We start from the raw sequence: 21,469 nt of genomic DNA, 5'->3' as shown, positions 1-21,469 counted from the left end.
ATTGCTGGGTCATAGGGTAGCTCTATTTCCAACTTTGTGAGGAACCTCCATACTGTTTTCCAGAGTGGCTGCACCAGCTTACATTCCCACCAAGAGTATAGGAGGGTTCCCCTTTCTCCACATCCTTGCCAACACCTGTCATTTCCTGACTGGTTAATTTTAGCCATTCTGAAGGAGCTTAGATGTCCACCAGCAGATGACATGGTACAAAAAGACTGATATTATTCCCTGCATATTCTCAGATCACAATGCTTTGAAACTGGAACACAATCACAAGGAAAAGTTCAGAAGGAACTCAAACACTTGGAAGCTAAAGACCACCTTTCTTAAGAATGCTTGCATCAACCAGGAGATCAAGGTGAACTTAAACAATTCATGGAAACCAATGAGAATGAAGACACTTCAGTCCAAAACCTATGGGATACAGCAAAGGCGGTTCTAAGGGGGAAATACATAGCCATCCAAGCCTCCCTCAAAAAAAATGGAAAAATCCAGAATACACCAGCTCTCTCTAAACATTAAAGAACTGGAGAATCAACAACAAATCAAACCAACTCCACACGCAAGAAGGGAAATAATCAAGATTAGAGCAGAGATCAGTGAGGTAGAAACCAGAGATACAGTAGAACATATCAATGAAACTAGAAGCTGGTATTTTGAAAGAATCAATAAGATCGATAAACCATTGGCCACACTAATCCAAAAGAAAAGAGAGAAAGCCCAAATTAATAAAATTAGGAATGAAAAGGGAGAGATCACAACTAACACCAAGGAAATAGAAACAATCATCAGAAATTATTACCAACAGTTATATGCCAATAAGCTAAGCAACCTAGATGAAATGGATGCATTCCTGGAAAACGACAAACTCCCAAAATTGAACCAGGAAGAAATTGACAACCTTTATAGACCGATATCTAGTATTGAGATTGAAGCAGTGATCAAAAACCTCCCAAAAAACAACAGCTCAGGACCTGATAGATTCCCTGTGGAATTCTACCTAACTTTCAAAGAAGAAATAAGACCTATTCTCCTGAAGCTGTTCCAAAAAATTGAAGCAGAAGGACAACTTCCAGACTCTTTTTATGAAGCCAGCATTACCCTGATCCCCAAACCAGGCAAAGACCCTACCAAAAAGGAGAATTTCAGACCAATATCACTGATGAATATGGATGCAAAGATTCTCAACAAGATCCTAGCAAACAGGATCCAGCAGCACATTCAAAAGATTATCCACCATGACCAGGTGGGATTCATCCCTGGGTTGCAAGTTTGGTTCAACATTCGCAAATCAATCAATGTGATAGAACAAATCAATAAGAGAAGAGAGAAGAACCACATGGTCCTCTCAATGGATGCAGAAAAAGCATTTGACAAAATCCAGCATCTGTTCCTGATGAAAACGCTTCAAAGTATAGGGATGGAGGGAACATTCCTGAACTTCATAAAATCTATCTATGAAAGACCCACAGCAAACACCATCCTCAATGGGAAAAAGCTTGCAGCCTTCCCGTTGAGATCAGGAACATGACAAGGATGCCCACTCTCACCACTCTTGTTCAACATAGTATTAGAAGTTCTAGCAACGGCAATCAGACAACAAAGAGAAATAAAAGGTATCCAAATTGGCAAGGAAGAAGTCAAACTCTCTCTCTTCGCAGATGACATGATTCTTTATATGGAAAACCCCAACGACTCCACCCCCAAACTACTAGAACTCATACAGCAATTCAGTAACGTGGCAGGATACAAAGTCAATGTACAGAAATCAGTGGCTTTCTTAGACACTAACAATGAAAATACAGAAAGGGAAATTAGGGAATCGATTCCATTTACTATAGCACCAAGAACCATAAGATACCTGGGAATAAACCTAACCAAAGAGGTAAAGGACCTGTACTCGAGGAACTACAGAACACTCATGAAAGAAATTGAAGAAGACACAAAAAGATGGAAGACTGTTCTATGCTCTTGGATTGGAAGAATAAACATTGTTAAAATGTTTACCTACTGCCTAGAGCAATCTATACTTTTAATGCCATTCCGATCAAAATTCCACGAGTATTTTTCAAAGAGCTGGAGCAAATAATCCTAAAATTTGTATGGAATCAGAAGAGACCCCGAATTGCTAAGGAAATTTTGAAAAACAAAAACAAAACTAGCGGTATCACATTACCCAATTTCAAGCTTTACTACAAAGCTGTGATCACAAAGACAGCATGGTACTGGCATAAAAACAGACACATAGATCAGTGGAACAGAGTGGAGAGCCCAGATATGGACCCTCAACTCTATGGTGAAATAATCTTCGACAAAACAGGAAAAAATATTCAATGGAAAAAAGACAGTCTCTTCAATAAATGGTGCTGGGAAAACTGGACAGCGATATGTAGAAGAATGAAACTCGACCATTCTCTTACACCGTACACAAAGATAAACTCGAAATGGATAAAAGACCTCAACGTGAGACAGGAATCTATCAGAATCCTAGAGGAGAACATAGGCAGTAACTTCTTCGATATCAGCCACAGCAACTTCTTTCAAGATATGTCTCCAAAGGCCAAGGAAACAAAAGCAAAAATGAACTTTTGGGACTTCATCAAGATCAAAAGCTTCTGCCCAGCAAAGGAAACAGTCAACAAAACAAAAAGGCAACCCATGGAATGGGGGAAGATATTTGCAAATGACAGTACAGACAAAAGGTTGATATCCAGGATCTATAAAGAACTTCTCAAACTCAACATACACAAAACAGATAATCATGTCAAAAAATGGGCAGAAGATATGAACAGACACTTCTCCAATGAAGACATGCAAATGGCTATCAGACACATGAAAAAATGTTCATCATCACTAGCCATCAGGGAGATTCAAATTAAAACCACATTGAGATACCACCTGACACCAGTTAGAATGGCCAAAATTAGCAAGACAGGAAACAATGTGTGCTGGAGAGGATGTGGAGAAAGGGGAACCCTCTTACACTGTTGGTGGGAATGCAAGTTAGTGCAGCCACTTTGGAGAACAGTGTGGAGATTCCTGAAGAAATTAAGAATAGAGCTTCCCTATGACCCTGCAATTGCACTGCTGGGTATTTACCCCAAAGATACAGATGTAGTGAAAAGAAGGGCCATCTGTACCCCAATGTTTATTGCAGCAATGGCTACGGTCGCCAAACTGTGGAAAGAACCAAGATGCCCTTCAACGGATGAATGGATAAGGAAGATGTGGTCCATATACACTATGGAGTATTATGCCTCCATCAGAAAGGATGAATACCCAACTTTTGTAGCAACATGGATGGGACTGGAAGAGATTATGCTGAGCGAAATAAGTCAAGCAGAGAGAGTCAAGTATCATATGGTCTCACTTATTTGTGGAGCATAACAAATAACATGGAGGACATGGGGAGATGGAGAGGAGAGGGAGTTGAGGGAAACTGGAAGGGGAGATGAACCATGAGAGACTATGGACTCTGAAAAACAACCAGAGGGTTTTGAAGGGGCGGGTTGGGTGGGAGGTTGAGGAACCAGGTGGTGGGTAATAGGGAGGGCACGTACTGCATGGAGCACTGGGTGTGATACCAAAACAATGAACACTGTTATGCTGTAAATAAACAAATAAAAAAAAGAGAGAGGGTAAATTTCAAAAAAAAAAAAGACGTGGTACACACACACACACACAAACACACACACAGGAATACTATGCAGCCATCAAAAAATGTGAAATCTTGCCATTTGCAGCATTGTGGGTGGAACTAGAGGGTATTATGCTAAGCAAAATAAGTCAATCAGAGAAAGACAATTATCATATGATCTTGAGTATATATACTCAAGAATTATCACAAGGGACAATTTATTACTTTCTCTGCAGGAAAAGTCAGTTGCGATCATTCAGAAGATTGTGTTTATGTTTAATGGAATGAAAAAATTATAACCACATCTAATTATACTAGCTACCCCACATTGTAAAACAGTGTAAGAAAAAAAAGGAAAGGAAAACATTAAGGTTTTATTTTATTGAAGTTGTACAGTCACCAACAGTTAATTACATGAATTAACTTCTGAAACACCAAATATCTTACCTATCATATTTAAATAGTTCTGATATAATCCTGAATATTTCTAGCCTGAATTTTCAATACTAATATTTTTGCTTGAGAGATATAGTTCAGGATATTTGTAAAATTATGTTATTAATGGTCCAGAGGCCTGGTTTTGGAAAATAATGGCCCAGACTCTTAACTATAGAGAGCAAACTGATGGCTACCAGAGGGGAGATTGGTGGAGGGTAGGTTAAATGGGTGATAAGAAATAAGTGATAAGAAATAGGGAGTGTGGGGCACTTGGGTGGCTCAGTGAGTTAAGGCCTCTGCCTTTGGCTCAGGTCATGATCTCAGGGTCCTGGGATCCAGCCCCGCATCAGGCTCTCTTCTCAGCAGGGAGCCTGTTTCCCTTCCTCTCTTTCTGCTTGCCTCTCTGCCTACTTGTGATCTCTGTCTGTTAAATAAATAAATAAAATCTTTTAAAAAAAAGAAATAAGGAGTTCACTTGTGGAGAGCATGGGATACCCTATGAAAATGTATAATACACACTATGTTGTACACCTGAAATGAATATTACACTGTATAGTAACCAACTAGAATTTAAAACTTAAAAAAATAAAATATATATTCTAAAGGGTAAAAACAAAATTAACAGTCAGGAGACCCGGCTCCACACTTCACTGTCTCTGAGATTTGGGCCAAGTCAGTTACTTATTGAAAACTCATTTTCTTCATCCATTAGTTGGAAATATTAATGCCAAGCTTATAGGATTGCTGAGAAGATCAAATAAAAAAATGAAAATAATTCTTTCTAAACTTAAATTTTAGCTACATGCATACACATAGAGACTCTGTAAAGTACTTTTGAAAAACACTTTTTAAAAGCACTATATAGATTATCATAATTATTATTATCATTATCATCATCCTCACCTCCACCACCACCATTGATCATGCTGTAAAGTTTGCTTAAATTCTAAGTTTTCTCCTCTACTTACATTTGAAATAAGCAATGGGTTCTGCTCTATGGAACATTCATGAAAGACAAAAGTAATTGACAGAGGTCTAAAAAATTTGGGTGCAGACCTTTTTATGTTAAGAGATTTATAACACATACAGAAAAAAAACCCATTAACACAGAAATTGAAATTTGGGAAAACCAGACTTAATTAATAGAATGAATGAGGTTCTTATTATCAAACTGATGTAGTTAAGCTTTTTATTTAGTAGAGAAACTAAAATTGCATACTAAATCTAAACTCCACACTATGTTAGAAAATATTAGTAACTAGGGCAATGGTCTTCCTACACAATAAATAACGTAAAGAAATGTAATAACGTAAAAGCAGTTATTATTTGTGTGGCATGAACTATGCTTTACAATACCCCTCATTCAAAAACCTAAAGGCAGTCATAGAAGCAGACATGTTTTAAGTTAACCATCAAAAAGTTTTTCTTCCAAGTTGATCTCTCCTTTGTATATTCACCAAAGAACAGCAGCCTAAGACCTCTCTGTTCTCCTCAAGACCACTTCTTAACACCTAAACGGAGAATATGAAATCCATCATGAAAAAGAAGGGACACTGTTTCTAGCAATGTGATCAAGTTAATTTGAATTATTACTATATCATACAGAGGATATCACACTGCCAAGTCTTGGTACAGTTCTACTTATGGTTCTGCCAATTCTGAGTTGAGTGTTGTAGCCACTATTAAGGCATTGTACCTTCACTGGTTCAAGGACTGGTATCTTCACCAGGGATTTGGAGGACAGCTGAAATTCATAAAAATATTTTGCCACAATTGAGCTAGAATAAAAAAGAAAAACAGCTGAAGAATCTGCTATCTTTTAAGAAATGAACACTACATGAATTTCACCTGAAGCACTATATTACTCCCTTGTAAGCTGTCAGTTTAAATCTCTCTCAAGCTAAATTCCACATCTGTCTATTTGAAATGCTTCATAAGTTGAAGAAAGGGGATCAGTCATCTTTTGGGAAATTCAAAGGCACACACAGCTAATCCATCCCTTCAGTGTGATCCAAGGATATTAGCACTTCTACAGAGCTGCAGAGAAAGATGGTGATAATATTCCCTCTGATTTTCTCCCTATAGACCAAAAGATTTTACCAAAAAATACCAGAAAAGCAGATTATTATGTATTAACGTGCTATCAGTAATTAAGATATGAATTGAACAATAGGAACAAAGACTGAGACATGGGATGTTCAGAATATCAAGCAGTTCATTATATGAAGGCAAAACACAGTCAAACTTCATCATTTTTTAATAAGTAAGGAAAAGGTAGGATAAAATTTGGGAAAACTCTGACTCACAAAATGAATTTTATTTTAAGGTGTTATAATGTTCTTTCAGATTGATGCAAAATAAATAATAAATATATATTAAATGAAAAGAATGAAATTAAATATATGTTAAATGAAAAGAAATGAAATGGATATATATATATATATATATATATATATATATATAAAATCAGTAGAAATAGAGATAGATACTATACCTATCTATAGTTACATAGGTGTAATATGCAAATGGATATCAAGAATCTATTTCAAGATCTATTTCAAGAATAGATCCTATGGGTCCTAAATAAAGACCTCTCATCAATAATTAGTATCTTGATTATTTGTATAGAATGAGATCTTGCTAAAGTACCTTTTGGGTACCTAAGTAAATTTAAACCTCTCCAGTATTTTAACCCTAAACCAATGCACAAACTCATGTACATTTTTTTATTGTTCATAGTTTTGCTCTGCTAAGAAAGATTTTTTTAAAGATTTTATTTATTTATTTGACAGATGGAGATCACAAGTAGGCAGAGAAGCAGGCAGAGAGAGAAGAAGGGAAGCAGGCTCCCTGCTGAGCAGAGAGCCTGATGCGAGCCTCAATCCCAGGACCCTGGGATCATGACCTGAGCTGAAGGCAGAGGCTTTAACCCCCTGAGCCACCCAGGCACCCCAAGATATTTTTATTAATACTAGAGACTTTAGCATAGCTACTGTCTGAATTATTTCAAATTCTGAATTAGTGGAGTTTGAATGAATCAGGTTTTGTTATATAAAGGTGTACACGCCAAACTATATAGATAATTAAAGAACTCTTCTTAAATCAAAGGATAATAATCTGTGCAGAAATGAGATTCAATCAGGTCAAACATAAAAATGCTATAATGGAGAAGCAGTCTAAATTGGATGTTCTAACAGCTTGGGTAGATGAGGCAGAAGAGAGAGTTAGTGACATAGAAAACAAGTTGATGGAAAGGAAGGAAGCTGAGATAAAGATCGAGAAACAACTAGCAGCCCATGAACAAAGGCTATGAGAAGTTAATGATGCCATGAAACATACCAACATCAGAATTCTGGGGGTGCCTGAGCATGAAGAGAGAAAGGGTCAGAAGGTGTATTTGAGCAAATCATAGCTGAGAAATTCCCTAATTTGGAGACGGAAGCAGGAATTCATGTCAAAGAGGTAGAGAAGACTCCTCCCAAGATCAATAAAAATAGATCAACAACACTAAATATAATGGTGAAGCTTGCACATTTCAAAGATAATGAGAAAATTCTGGAAGTAGCTTGAGACAAGAGATTCCTAAACTACTGAAGCAGAAACATACTTACATCAGACCTAAACACAGAGAACTAGCAGGCCAGAAAGGGATGACATGACATATTCAGGGTACAAAATGAGGAAAACATGCAGCCAAGAATACTTTATCCAGCAAGGCTGTCATTCAAAGTGGAAGGAGAAATAAAGAGCTTCCAAGACAAAAAGAAATTAAAACAGTATGTGACTACCAAGCCGGCCCTGCCAGAAATATTAAGAGGGATACTATAAGGAGAGAGAGAGACCAAAAATAACATAAATCAGAATAAAACAGAGACAATCAACAGAAACAGGAACTTTATCATTAATACAATGGCATTAAATTTACATCTTTCAATAGTTACTCTGAATGAAAAAGGGCTAAATGCTCCAATCAAAAGACACGGGGTATCATGTTGAATAAGAAAAGTAAGACCCATCCTTATGCTGTTTACAAGAGACTCACTTTAGACCTCAAGACACCTCCAGACTGAAAGTGAGAGGATGGAGAACCATTTACCATGCTAATGGGGAAAAAAAAAAAGATGGGTAGCAATTCTCTTAACAGACTAATTAGATTTTAAATGAAAGACTGTAGAAAGTGATGAAAAGGACACTATATCATACTTAAAGGGTCTATCCAAAAAGAAAAATCTAGCAATTATAAATATTTATGTCCCTAATTTAGGAACAGCCAATTATATAAACATATTATTAACCAAAGTAAAGAAACACACAGATAATAATACAATAATAGTAGGGGACTTCAACACCACACTCACAGAAATGGACAGACCATATAAGCTGAAGATCAACATGGAAACAAGGGTTTTGAATGATACTTTGGACCAGATGGACTTTACCAATATATACAGAGTATTCCGTCCTAAAAAGCAACCGAATACATATTCTTCTTAAGTGTTCATGGATCTTTCTCCAGAATAGACCACATACTGGGTCACAAATCACATCCCAACTGATGCCAAAAGTTTGGGATTATTCCCTGTTTATTTTCAGACCACAGTGCTTTGAAACTTGAACTCAATCACAAGAAGAAATTTGGAAGGAACTCAACACTTGGAGGTTAAAACGCATCCTACTAAAGAATAAATGGTTCCACCAGGAAATTTTAAAAAAATCATGAAAGCTAATGAGAATGAATATACAACTGTTCAAAACCTTTGGGATACAGCAAAGGTGGTCCAAAGAGGGAAGTGCATTGCAATACAAACATCTCTCAAGAAATTAGAAAAATCTCAAATACACAAGATAACTTTACACATAAAAGAGCTGAAAAAGAATGGAAAATAAAGCCTAGGCAAGCAGAAGAAGAAAAATAATGAGGTTAGAGTAGAAATCAATGAAATAGAAACGAGAACAACAGTAGAACCAATCAACAAAACTGGAAGCAGGTGCTTTGAAAGAACTAATAAGATCAATAAAACCCTAACCAGATTTATCACAAAGAAAAGAGAAAGGGGGCGCCTGGGTGGCTCAGTGGGTTAAAGCCTCTGCCTTTCGCTCAGGTCATGATCCCAGGGTCCTGGGATCGAGCCCCACATCGGGCTCTCTGCTTGGCAGGGAGCCTGCTTCCTCCTCTCTCTCTCTCTGCCTGCCTCTCTCCCTACTTGTGATCTCTATCTGTCAAATAAATAAATAAAATCTTAAAAAAAAAAAAACTTTATAAAGAAAAGAGAAAGGGCAAATTAGGGAAATCATGAATGAAAGAGGAGAGATCATGATGAATGCCAAGGAAATACAATTTTAAGAATATATTGTGAGTAAATATATGCCAACATATTAAGCAATTTAGAAGAAAGGATGGATTCCTGGAAGCTTATAAGCTACCAAAACTGAAACACAAAGAAATAGAAGATCTGAACAAACACATAACCAGAAAGGAAATTTAAGCAATAATCAAAAACCTCCAAACAAAGAAGAGTCCAGGGCCAGATGGCTTCTCAGGGAAATTCTCCCAAATATTTAAGGAAGAAATAATACCTATTCTAGGAGCTGTTTCAAAAAATAGAAATGGAAGGAAAACTTCCAAACTTATTCTATGAGGCCAGCATTACCTTGTCCCAAATCAGACAAAGTCTTCATCAAAAAGGAGAATTACAGACAAATATCCCCCATGAATGCAAATATACTCACCAAAATACTAGCCAATAGGATCCAACAGGACATTAAAAAGATTATTCACCATGATCAAGTGGGATTTATTCCTGGGCTACAATTTGAAAATCAATCAATGTGATACATCACATTAATAAAAGAAAGGACAAGAATCATACAATCCTCTCAATTGATGCAGAAAAAGCATTTGACAAAATACAACATCCTTTCTTGATTAAAACTCTCCAAAATGTAGGGATAGAGGGACTATACCTCAATATCATAAAAGTCATATATAAAAAGCCCACAGCAAATATCATTCTCAATGGGGAAAAACTGAGAGCTTATCTGCCTTAAGGCCAAGAACACAACAGAGATGCCCATTATCACCACTTTTGTTCAACATTATACTAGAAGTCCTAGCCTCAGCAACAGACAACAAAAAGAAATAAAAGGAATTTGAATAGACAAAGGATAAATCAAACTCTCACTCTTCACAGATGACATGATACTTTATGTGGAAAACCCAAAGGACTTCACCCAAAAATTGTTAGAACTCATACAGCAATCAGGAACATGGCAGTATATGAAATCAATGCACAGAAATCAGTTGTACTTCTATACGTAATAATAAGACTGAAGAAAGAGAAATAAAGGTATTGAGCCCATTTACAATTATCCCCAAAACCATTAGATACCTAGGAATAAACTTAACTGAAGTGGCAAGTGATCTGTACTCTAAAAATGACAGTACACTTATGAAAGAATTGAGGAAGACACAAAGAGATAGAAAAATATTCCATGCTCATGGATTGGAAGAGTAAATATTTTTAAAACATCTTTGCTACCCAGAGCAATCTACACACTCAATGCAATCCCTATAAAAATAACATCGACATTTTTCACAGAGCTGGAACAAATAATCCTAAAATTTGTGTGGAACCAGGAAAGACCTCAAATAGCCAGAGGAATGTTGAAAAAGAAAGCCAATGCTTGAGGTATCACAATGCCTGACTTTAAGCTCTGTTTCAAAGCTGCAATCATCAAGACAGCACAGTACTTGCACAAAAACAGACACATGGATCAATGGAAAAGAATAAAGAATCCAGAAATGGACCCTCAAGTCTATGGTCAACTAATCATCAACAAAACAGTAAAGAATATTCAATGGAAAAATAACAGTCTCTTCAACAAATTGTGCTGGGAAAATTGGACAGGCACATGCAGAAGAATGAAAATGGATCATTTCCTTTCACTACAGACAAAGACAAATTTGAAATGGCTGAAGGACCTAAATGTGAGACAGGAATCCATCAAAATCTTAGAGAATACAGGCAGCAACCTCTTTGACCTCAGCCACAGCAACTTCTTTTTAGACACATTTCTAAAGGCAAAGGAAACAAAAGCAAAAATGAACTATTGGGACTTCATCAATATAAAAAAAAACTGCAGAGCAAAGGAAACAGTCAGCAAAACTAAAAGACAACCTACTTCTTCCTACTTCATTCTTCCTACTTCCTACTTCATTCCTACTGAATGGAAGAAGTTATTCACAAATGACATATCTGATGATGGGATAGTATCCAAGTTCAATAAAGAACTTATCACACTCAACACTCAAAATCCAGTCCAGTCAAGAAATGGGCAGAAGACATAAACAGGTATTTCTCTAAAGAATACATATGAATGACTACAGACACATGAACAAATGTTCAACATCACTAGCCATCAGAGAAATACAAATCAAAACCACAATGAGATACCACCTTACACCAGTTAGAATGGCCAAAATTAACAAGACAACAGAACAACAAATGTTGGTGAGGATGTGGAGAAAGGGGAACACTCTTACTGCAAATTGGTGCAGCCATTCTGGAAAACAGTATGAAGGTTCCTTAAGAAATAAAAATAGAGTTACCCTATGACCCAGCAATGGCACTACTGGGTATTTACCCCAAAGATACAGATGCAATGACAGCCACATGCCACCATGTGTTGAAGAGACTGTCTTTTTTCCATTGGATATTCTTCCCTGCTTTGTCAAAGATTAGTTGACCATAGAGTTGAGAGTTCATTTCCAGACTCTCTATTCTGTTCCACTGATCTATGTGTCTATTTTTGTGCCAGTACAGATATTTCTACAAAGACATCCAAGTGGCCAACAGATACATGAAAAAAAGTGCTCAACATCACTTTCATCAGGGAAATAAAAATAAAAATCACAATGAGATACCAACCTACACCAGTCAGAATGGCTAGAATTAACAAGGCAGAAAACAGTAAATGTTGGTAAGGATTCAGTGGAAGGAGAACCTCTTACGCTGTTTGTGGGAATGCAAGCTGGTATAGCCACTCTGGAAAACAGTATGGAGTTTCCTCAAGAAGTTAAAAATAGAGCTCCCTACAACCCAGCAACTGCACCACTATAGAAGGAGTTGAGATGTCCCTCATCAGATGAATGTTTTTGGAAGATATTTTACACACACACACACACACACACACAGGAATATTATTCTGCCTTCAGAAAGGATGAATACTTACCATTTACATCAACATGGATGGAACTGAAGGGTATCATGATAAGTGAAATAGGGCGGAGAAAGACAATTATCATATGGTTTCATTTTTATGTGGACTATAAGTACCAGTACAGAGGACCATAAGGCAAGGGAGGGAAAACTGAATGGGAGGAAATCAGAGAGGGAAACAAACCATGAGGGACTCTTCACTCTGAGAAACAAATTGAGGGTTGCTGAAAGGGAGATGGGTGGGGGGTTGGGGTAACTGGGTGATGGGCATTAAGGGAGGCACAAGATGTGATGAGCACTTGGTGTTATACGCAACTGAGAAATTGTTGAATACTACATATGAAACTAATGATGTGTTCTTGGCAAATTGAATTTAAATTTTTAAAAATGTTAAAACAAGTTCTTTCACTTAGGCAAATTTAGAAGAGTTCAGAGGGGCTTCTCCTCATATATGACTCAGGAGCAGGAGGTACTAGCAAGAACTTTCCAATAATTAGTCATTTGTATGTAAAATTATACACACAGCTGTATAACATTATCTCTTTCTGTTCAGATATATATATATATATATATATATATATTTGAACAAAATATATTTGTGAACAAATCTATATTTGAACAAAATTTGAGATATATATATATATATATATATTTGAGACACCATCACCTGAAACCAAATAGTACTGTAAAACATTTCAATAATCATTTGGTAGAATAATGGACAAACCTCAACACATATAGACCATATTAAAAAATCAACTGGGTGTGATAAGCAAAGGGTGTAGTATATAAGTGGAGAATCACTAAATTCTACACCTGAAACTAATATTATATTGTATGTAACTACATGGAAGTTAAATAAAAACATGAGGGGTGCCGGGTGGTTCAGTCAGTTAAGCATGTGGCTCTTAATTTGGGCTCAGGTTGCAATCTCAGGGTCATGGGATCAAGCCCTGAGTTGGGCTCCATGCTCAGTGTCAAGTCTGTTTGAGAGCTTCTCTCTCTCCCTCCCACTCTGTTTCTCCTGCCACTCAAGCTCTCTCTCTCTCAAATAAATAAATAAAATCTTGGAACCCCCCCAAAAAATCAACTGAAATTTGAATAAAAATTTTAAAAATATATCAACTGAAGTCTTCATAATTATTTTTAAACAAAATTAATGAAATTTAGGTTTAAAATGTTCAGTAAGTATAATGTCAAATGTGAAATCTTCTGATAACTAAATTGAGAATTGATTCTCAATTATATTTGTGAATGAAGGAGTAAAGTGGGATATCTGATCCAAAAAATAATGATAATCCCAGAATTATTCCTACTTGGTTTTACAGAACATTTTTCTTTTCTTTACTTTTCTTTTTAAAGATTTTATTTATTTATTTGACAGACAGAGATCACAAGTAGGCAGAAAGGCAGGCAGAGAGAGAAAGAGGAAGAAGCAGGCTCCCTGCCGAGCAGAGAGCCTGATGTAGGACTTGATCCCGGGACCCTGAGATCATGACCTGAGCTGAAGGCAGGGGCTTTAACCCACTGAGCCACCAAGGTGCCACAGAACATTTTTCTTCTTACATTTGACTATAGGTGAGCAGGATATTCTTAGACATGTAAAGTAAATTCATTTAAGTAAAGGAGAGGAATTACTATAGAGCTGGGCATGTTCCTCTTCCTCCTATTTAATTTTTTTTCCACTTTATGTCTTTTAGACAGAAGTCCCCATGCCTTTTCCCACTTAATACCTTATCTATTTCTATCATCTCACTCTAGGCACAAGCAAGGACTTAAGAACTGAGGATTTTTCTTTCCAGTCTCTAACTGGGATAAATCCAAGTTGTAGGAGGGAAGACCAAGGCCTTAATCCAAGGAAGGAGGCATCAAGGAAAGTGAAATATATATGCCAAGTAAGTTAGGAGGAGGTGAAATCTTCAAACTGAGTTCTTACATTGTAGTATAAGACATCATAATGTTGAGGAAAGAGTATGGACTCTGGAGTTCAAAAGACCTGTGTTTGAAACCCAGTTCTACCATTCAATTGTTTTGTGACCTTATTCAAATAATTTAAACTCACTCAGCCATAAAGTTCTCACTTGAAAAATGAAAACAATATCATAAGTCTACAATGAAGATCAAATGAAGTGCATATAAAATAGGATAAAAACAGAGATGGAGGCAAACCATAAGAGACTCTTAAAAATAGGGAAGAAAATGAGAGTTGCTGGAGGGCAAGTGAGTAGGTGGAGGGGTAACTGTGTAATGGGCATTAAGGAGGGCACTTATTGTAATGAGCACTGGGTGTTGTATGCAAGTGAAGAATCACTAAATTCTACCTCTGAAATTAACACTTAACTAGAATTTAAATAAAATCTTGATAGAAACATAAGAATAAAAACCACAACACTTAACACCCATGCCTTGTATATAATACAAACAATATATATTATAGATTTTCCTCAATATAAGATACTAAAGTTTACTTAAGAGTATGTTAACTTCAAGGCAGTTTTTAAATCTTTTTTTCTCTTTCATCTACACATTCCCTCAAAATCAGGACATGGATCTGATTATTTACCTGGTACTATTTCTAGGCACTGTCAATGTATTTCAAAAGTTAATAGATTATCATCTACTGAGCACCAAGATATATTTCCAGCACAATTACTCCCTCAATATTCTTTTATATGCGTAGGGCTACTTTATTCTTGTATCAGAATTTGTTTATAAATATTTAGTCTAAAAAAAATCATTTTCTCCCTTCAATAGGTAGACATGGGACATACATGCTTTAAAAACATAACCTCAATCTCACAGCCAGCAAGAAGCTCTTCATTCACCTAAAATGAGGGTTATAGCATCAAAAGCATTTAGAAAAGGACAGACATGTGGAGCCAACATGTCCTTCTGATCTGAGATGGATTCACTTCCATACACTAAAGAAGGCAATAAATTAAATTACTACTTAAAGGACTGAGCTCCAAAATATGGAGATTCTTTTAATGGTCATCAGAGTGAAAAGGAAAGGTTGGTTGGATCTCTCTACTGCTGACAACTTCTAAGATACTGTGGGAAACACTCCTAGAAGGGAAATCCTGAGGGGTTTTATACTTTTCATCCTCCAGCCATTAATCATTTTGTAGGGAAAAGCTATACATTGGATGCACCTTGCCTGGATTATGGTTAATATATTCAGCTATACATAACTTCAACTACCTCTCACCAAAATGATCAGGAGGAGGAACACCAAAAAGAGGAAAATTAAGAGACTCCAACCTCTGCCACAGAACTATTGGATATAGACATAAACAATATGTAGAAAATAGAATTCAGGGTAATAATTATCCAGACAATGGCTAGCTTGGAGAAGACCAAAAGGGCAACTAGTGCAGAAGTGAGAGCTGAACAGACAGAACTTAAAAACGTGATCAGTGAGATCCAATCTAATCTAAGTACTTTAACAGCTAGGGTAAATGAGGCAGAAGATCAAATTAGTGATCTAGAAGACAAACTGATAGAAAAGAAGGATCAGGAGGAGGCCTGGAACAAACAACTTAGAAGCCATGAAAATAGAATTAGGGAAATAAATGGCACCATGAAACATTCCAGTGTCAGAATTATTGGGATCCCCTGAGGGGGTGGAAAGAGAGAGAGGACTAGAAGATATAGTTGAAAAAATCCTAGATGAAAATTTCCCTACTCTGGGGAATGGAACAAGTGTTTGTGTCCTAGAGGCAGAGATGCTACCCCCGAGATCAAAGAGGGTAGAAAGACCTCCAGACATGTAATTTTGAAATTCACCAACTGTAAATTCAAAGATGTCTTAAGGAAAGCCAGGGGGAAGAGATTCCTTATGTACAGAGGGAGTATCATCAGAATAGCATCAGACATGTCCACAGAAACTGGCAAGCCAGAAAGGGCTGGCAAGATATATTCAAGGCACTAAATGAGAAGAACACCCTGTCAAGAATGCTTAATCCAGCAAGGCTGACATTCAAAATGGATGGAGAGATAAAGAGCTTCCAAGATCAGCAAGGTTCAAAAGAGTATATGACCATCAAGCCGGCACTACAAGAAATATTAAGGGGGGGAAGGGTATACTGTAAAAGAAGAAAGACCCCCAAGCTGGCACTACAAGAAATATTAAAGGGGGTATACTATAAAAGAAGAAAGACCCCAAGAGTGATATAGAACAGAAATTTACAGAGACAATCTATAGAAACAAGGACTTCACAGGCAAAATGATGTCAATAAAAACTTATCATTCAATAATCACTGTCACCATGAATGGCCCGAATGCTCCCATAAAATGGCACAGGGTTGTAGACTGGAAAAAACGACAAGACCCGTCCATATGTTGCCTACAAGAGACCCATTTAGAACCTAAAGATACATCCAGACTGAAAGTGGAGGGGTGGAGAACCATCTCTCATGCCAGTGGACCTTAAAAGAAAGCTGGGGTAGCGATTATCATATCAGATAAATTAGATTTTAAGCTAAATGCTGTAGTCAGAAATACAGAATGACATTCTATCATTCTTAAAGGGTTTATCCACCAAGAAGATCTAACAATTGTAAATATTTATGCCCCCAACATGAGAGCAGCCAACTACATAAGACAACTGTTAATCAAAATGGAGACATACTAATAAGAATACATTAATTGTAGGGGATCTTAACACTCCACTCCCAGCAATAAACAGGTCATCTAAGCAGAAAATCAACCAAGAAACAAGAACTTTGAATGACACACTAGACCAGATGGACCTCTTAGATATATACAGAATATTCCACCCTAAAACAACAGAATACTCATTCTTCTTGAGTTCACATGGAACTTTCTCCAGAAGAGACCACATACTGGCTAACAAATCAGGGCTCAACTGATACCAAAAGACTGAGATTATTTCCTGCTTATTTTCAGACCACTATACTTTGAAACTGGAACTTAACCACAAGAAAGAGTTTGAAAGGAATTTAAACACTTGGAAGCTAAAGACTACCTTGCTCAAGAATGTTTGGATAAACCAGCAAATCAAAGAAGAACATAAACAATTCACGGAAACCAATGAGAATGAAGACAATTTGGTCCAAAACCTATGGGATATGGCAAAGGTGGTGCTAAGGGGGAAACACATAGCCATCCAAGACTCACTCAAAAAAAAAAAAGGGGGGGGGGAAATCTCAAATACACCAAATCTCTCTATACCTTAATGAACTGGAAAATCAGCAACAAATTAAGTCAACCCCATGCACAAGAAGGGAAAAGGGAAATAAGATTAGAGCAGAGATCAATGAGTTAAACTAGAGATACAGTAGAACACATTAACAAAACTAGAAGCTGGTTCTTTGAAAGAATCAATAAGATAGAAAACCATTGGCCAAACTAATCCAAAAGAAAAGAGAGAGGACACAATTTAATAAAATTATGAACAAAAGGGGAGAGATCATGACTAACACCAAGGAAATAGAAACAATCATCAGAAATTATTATCAACAGTTACAAGTCAATAAGGTAAGCGACCTAGAAGAAATTGATGTATTTCTGGAAACCTATAAACTTCCAAGAATGAAACAGGCAGAATTGACAACCTGAATAGACCAATATCTAGTAACAAGATTGAAGCAGTGATCAAAACCTCCCAGAAAACAAGAGTCCCAGACTTGACAGATTCCCTGGGGAATTCTACCAAACATTCAAAGAAGAAATAATACCTATTCTCCTGAAGCTCTTTAAAAAAAAAATAGAAATAGAAGGAAAACTTCTAGTCTTTTTCCATGAAGCCAGCATTACTTTGATCCCCAAATCAAGCAAAGACCCCATCAAAAAGGAGAATTTCAAACCAATATCCCTGTTGAATATGGAAGCCAAGATTCTAAACAAGTTCCTTGCTAATATGATCCAACAGTACATTAAAATGATTATCCACCATAACCAGGTGGGATTTCTCCCTGGGATGCAAGGATTGTTCAACATTTGCAAATCAATCAATGTGATAGAAAAATTCCATAAGAGAAGAGAGAAAAACCACATGGTCCTCTCAATTGATGCAGACAAAACATTTGACAAGATAGAGCATCTGTTCCTCATTAAAACGATTCAAAGTATAGGGAGAGAGGGAACATTCCTCAACTTCATAAAATCTATCTGTGAAAAACTCACAGCAAATATCATTCTCAATGGGGAAAAGCTGAGAGACTTTCCCTTAAGATTAGGAGCACAACAAGGATGCCCACTCTGGCCACTGTTGTTCAACATAGTACTAGAAGTCCTAGCAACAACAATCAGACAACAAAAAGAAATAAAAGGTATTCAAATTGACAAAGAAGAAGTCAAACTCTCTCTCTTCACAGGTGACATGATACCTTATGTGGAAAAGCCAAAAGACTCCACACCCAAATTACAGCAATGCAGGAATGTGGCAGGACACAAAACCATTGTACAGAAATTGGTTGCTTTCTTATACCCCAACAATGAAAATATTGAAAGGGAAATTAGAGAATCAATTCCATTTACAATAGCACCAAGAACCAAAATATATCTTGAAATAAACCTAACCAAAGTGGTAAAGGTTCTGTACTCGAGGAATTACAGAACACTGAAAAAAGGAACTGAAGATTCAAAAACATGGAAAAAAATGTCAGGTTCATGAATCAGAATAACAAACATTGTTAAAATTTCTATGCTTCCCAGAGCAATATATATATTCAATGTCCTCCCAATCAAAATTCCACTGGCATTTTTCAAAGTGCTGGAACAAACAATCCTAAAATTTGGATGGAACCAGAAGAAACCCTGAATCACTAAGGAAATGTTGAAAAAGAAAAACAAAGCTGGGAGTATCGCGTTGCCTGATTTCAAGCTTTACTACAAAGCTGTGATCACCAAGACAGCATGATATTGGCACAAAAACAGACACATAGACCAATGGAACAGAGGAGAGAGTCCAGAGAGGAACCCTCAATTGTATGGTCAAATAATCTTCAACAAAGCAGGAAAGAATATCCCTATCCGTGGAAAGAAGACAGTCTCAAACTATGGAAAGAGCCAAGATGCCCTTCAACAGACGAATGAATAAATAAGATGTGATCCATATATACAATGGAATATTACTCAGCCATCATTAAGGATGAATACCCAACTTTTGTATCAACATGGACAGGACTGGAGGACATTATGCTCAGTGAAATAAGTCAAGCAGAGAAAGTCAATTATCATATGATTTCACTTACTTTTGGAGCATAAGGAATAACACTGAGGTCATTAGGAGAAGGAAAGGAAAAGTGAATTGGGCGAAATCAGAGGAGGAGATAAACCATGAGAGATTGTGGACTCTGAAAAACAAACTGAGGGTTTTAGAGCCTGTGGTGTGTAGTAAGGAGGGCATGTATTACATGGAGCACTGGGTGTGGTACATAAACAATGAAATTTGGAACACTGAAGAAATAAAATTAAATTTAAAAATAAACGAATAAATAATAAATTAAAAATTAAGAAAAATAAAAAGTCATTTCCTGACCCTCAGAGCCTTAACAGTAATTCTTTTTACCTATAGCAGCTTTTATATTTTTTATTTTTAATTTTAAAGATACTTTATTTGGGGGCACCCAGGTGGGTCAGTTGGTTAAACAGCTGCCTTCAGCTTGGGTCATGATCCCAGGGTTCTGGGATTGAGCCCCACATCGGGCTCCCTGCTCAGGGAGGAATCTGCTTCGCCCTCTCCCTCTGCCTGCTGCTCTTCCTACTTGTACTCTCTATATGTCAAATAAGTAAATAAAATCTTAAGAAAAAGATATTTTATTCTTTTGTTTGAAACAGAGAGAGAGTGTGAGCATGTGGAGGGCCGGAGGGAGGAGAAGCAAGTTCCCTGATCTGGGGCTTAATCCCAGGACCCTGAGACTATGACTTAAACTGAAGGCAAATGCTTAACAGACTGATCCACCCAGGCACCCCACATAGCATTCCTTTAAAAATTTAAAGAAAATACTATGTGAACTGGGATATATAAAGTTTTGAAGCAGAAATGGGAAATCTGATTTACTTCCCCAATTCCATGTCAGCAGGTAAGGAAAGTCCTTGAGAGTCACTTCAGAAACCACTGGTCTCCAGGGAAAATCCTAACCTTCTAAACCTGATAAATAAAAAGCTAAGTTCACAAGTTCACTTTTCTACACCCTTTCTATTCTAAACATATTGCCTATGAATCTCATACCTCAAATATCTACTGTAGTCTCTTCAGCTTAATTGGTATTCCCCCTAACACACTAGGCTTAATTGGTATTCCCCCTAACACACTAGGAATTTTCATGAGTGTTTATCTGCCTGTAGTTTTCTCTATGCCTAGAATGTTTTTCACTGTTTCTCCTCCTGTCCAACATTCAGCTACAAAACATAGATCCAAAGTTTCCATCTCGTATTACCCAACTTACCAAACTGACTTAGTTGTTCCCATCTCTGTGATCTTAGAGCACCTGGTATGTACTTTTATTATAGTCTGTATCACATTTTAGTGCAATTATTAGTTTATATGTCCTTCTCTCTACTCTACTGTTGACAAAGACTGCTACTCATATAATTTTTCATTACTTTAGACATAAAATCCCAATACAGCGGGTACTTTATAAAATTTTGTAAGATAAAGGTATAAAGATCTCATTGTCATTAAGTTCCTTTTCATTTTCTACAATGTAGTAACTGTAATAATTTTTAAATTTCAGTTAGAGAAATAGTAAGTTTTTTTATCATTTCATGCACTTTTAATTTTTTGTAGAGAATAAAGAAGTTCAGTGCTAAAGTATAAAGCTAGTATTTTTAGGGGAGCACTGTTTATCACAGTGTTGATAAACACTGAATTATTATTTAAGACAATGACCATTTGGACGTTCTTCTTTTCTAATCATAAGGCTTCTCTACCAAGGGTACATCTTCTTTCTGGTTTTTAACCTAGATTAAAACTGGACAAGATACACAAATGTTTAAAACCCTCGAAAAGAAATAAAAATATACATTACTGAGACATATAAGTAAGTAGATGCTCTGTATTCTATAGAAGGCTTTGAAACAAAGCTGGTTTGTCTAGCACCCCTCATCCGTGCCCCCAACATACAAAAATATACATACAATAAGGCCTTGAAAGTGATTTCTTGCAAGGAAATGACAATTTTTTAAAGAGTCATGTCCACTTGATTT

General features: G+C 36.6%; 1 protein-coding gene across 1 annotated transcript in view; it reads right to left on the bottom strand.

Annotated features, from left to right (window-relative positions):
• The window catches only part of DACH2 (dachshund family transcription factor 2), a 777,815-nt gene that overhangs the window by 353,445 nt on the left and 402,901 nt on the right, over positions 1-21,469 (bottom strand). The window lies entirely within an intron of this gene.

This window comes from Meles meles, chromosome X, assembly GCF_922984935.1.
Source record: "Meles meles chromosome X, mMelMel3.1 paternal haplotype, whole genome shotgun sequence".
NCBI classification, from domain to species: domain Eukaryota; kingdom Metazoa; phylum Chordata; class Mammalia; order Carnivora; family Mustelidae; genus Meles; species Meles meles.
The sequence above is the reverse complement of the archived record's forward strand: the minus strand, read 5'-3'. Positions and strand labels throughout refer to the sequence as shown.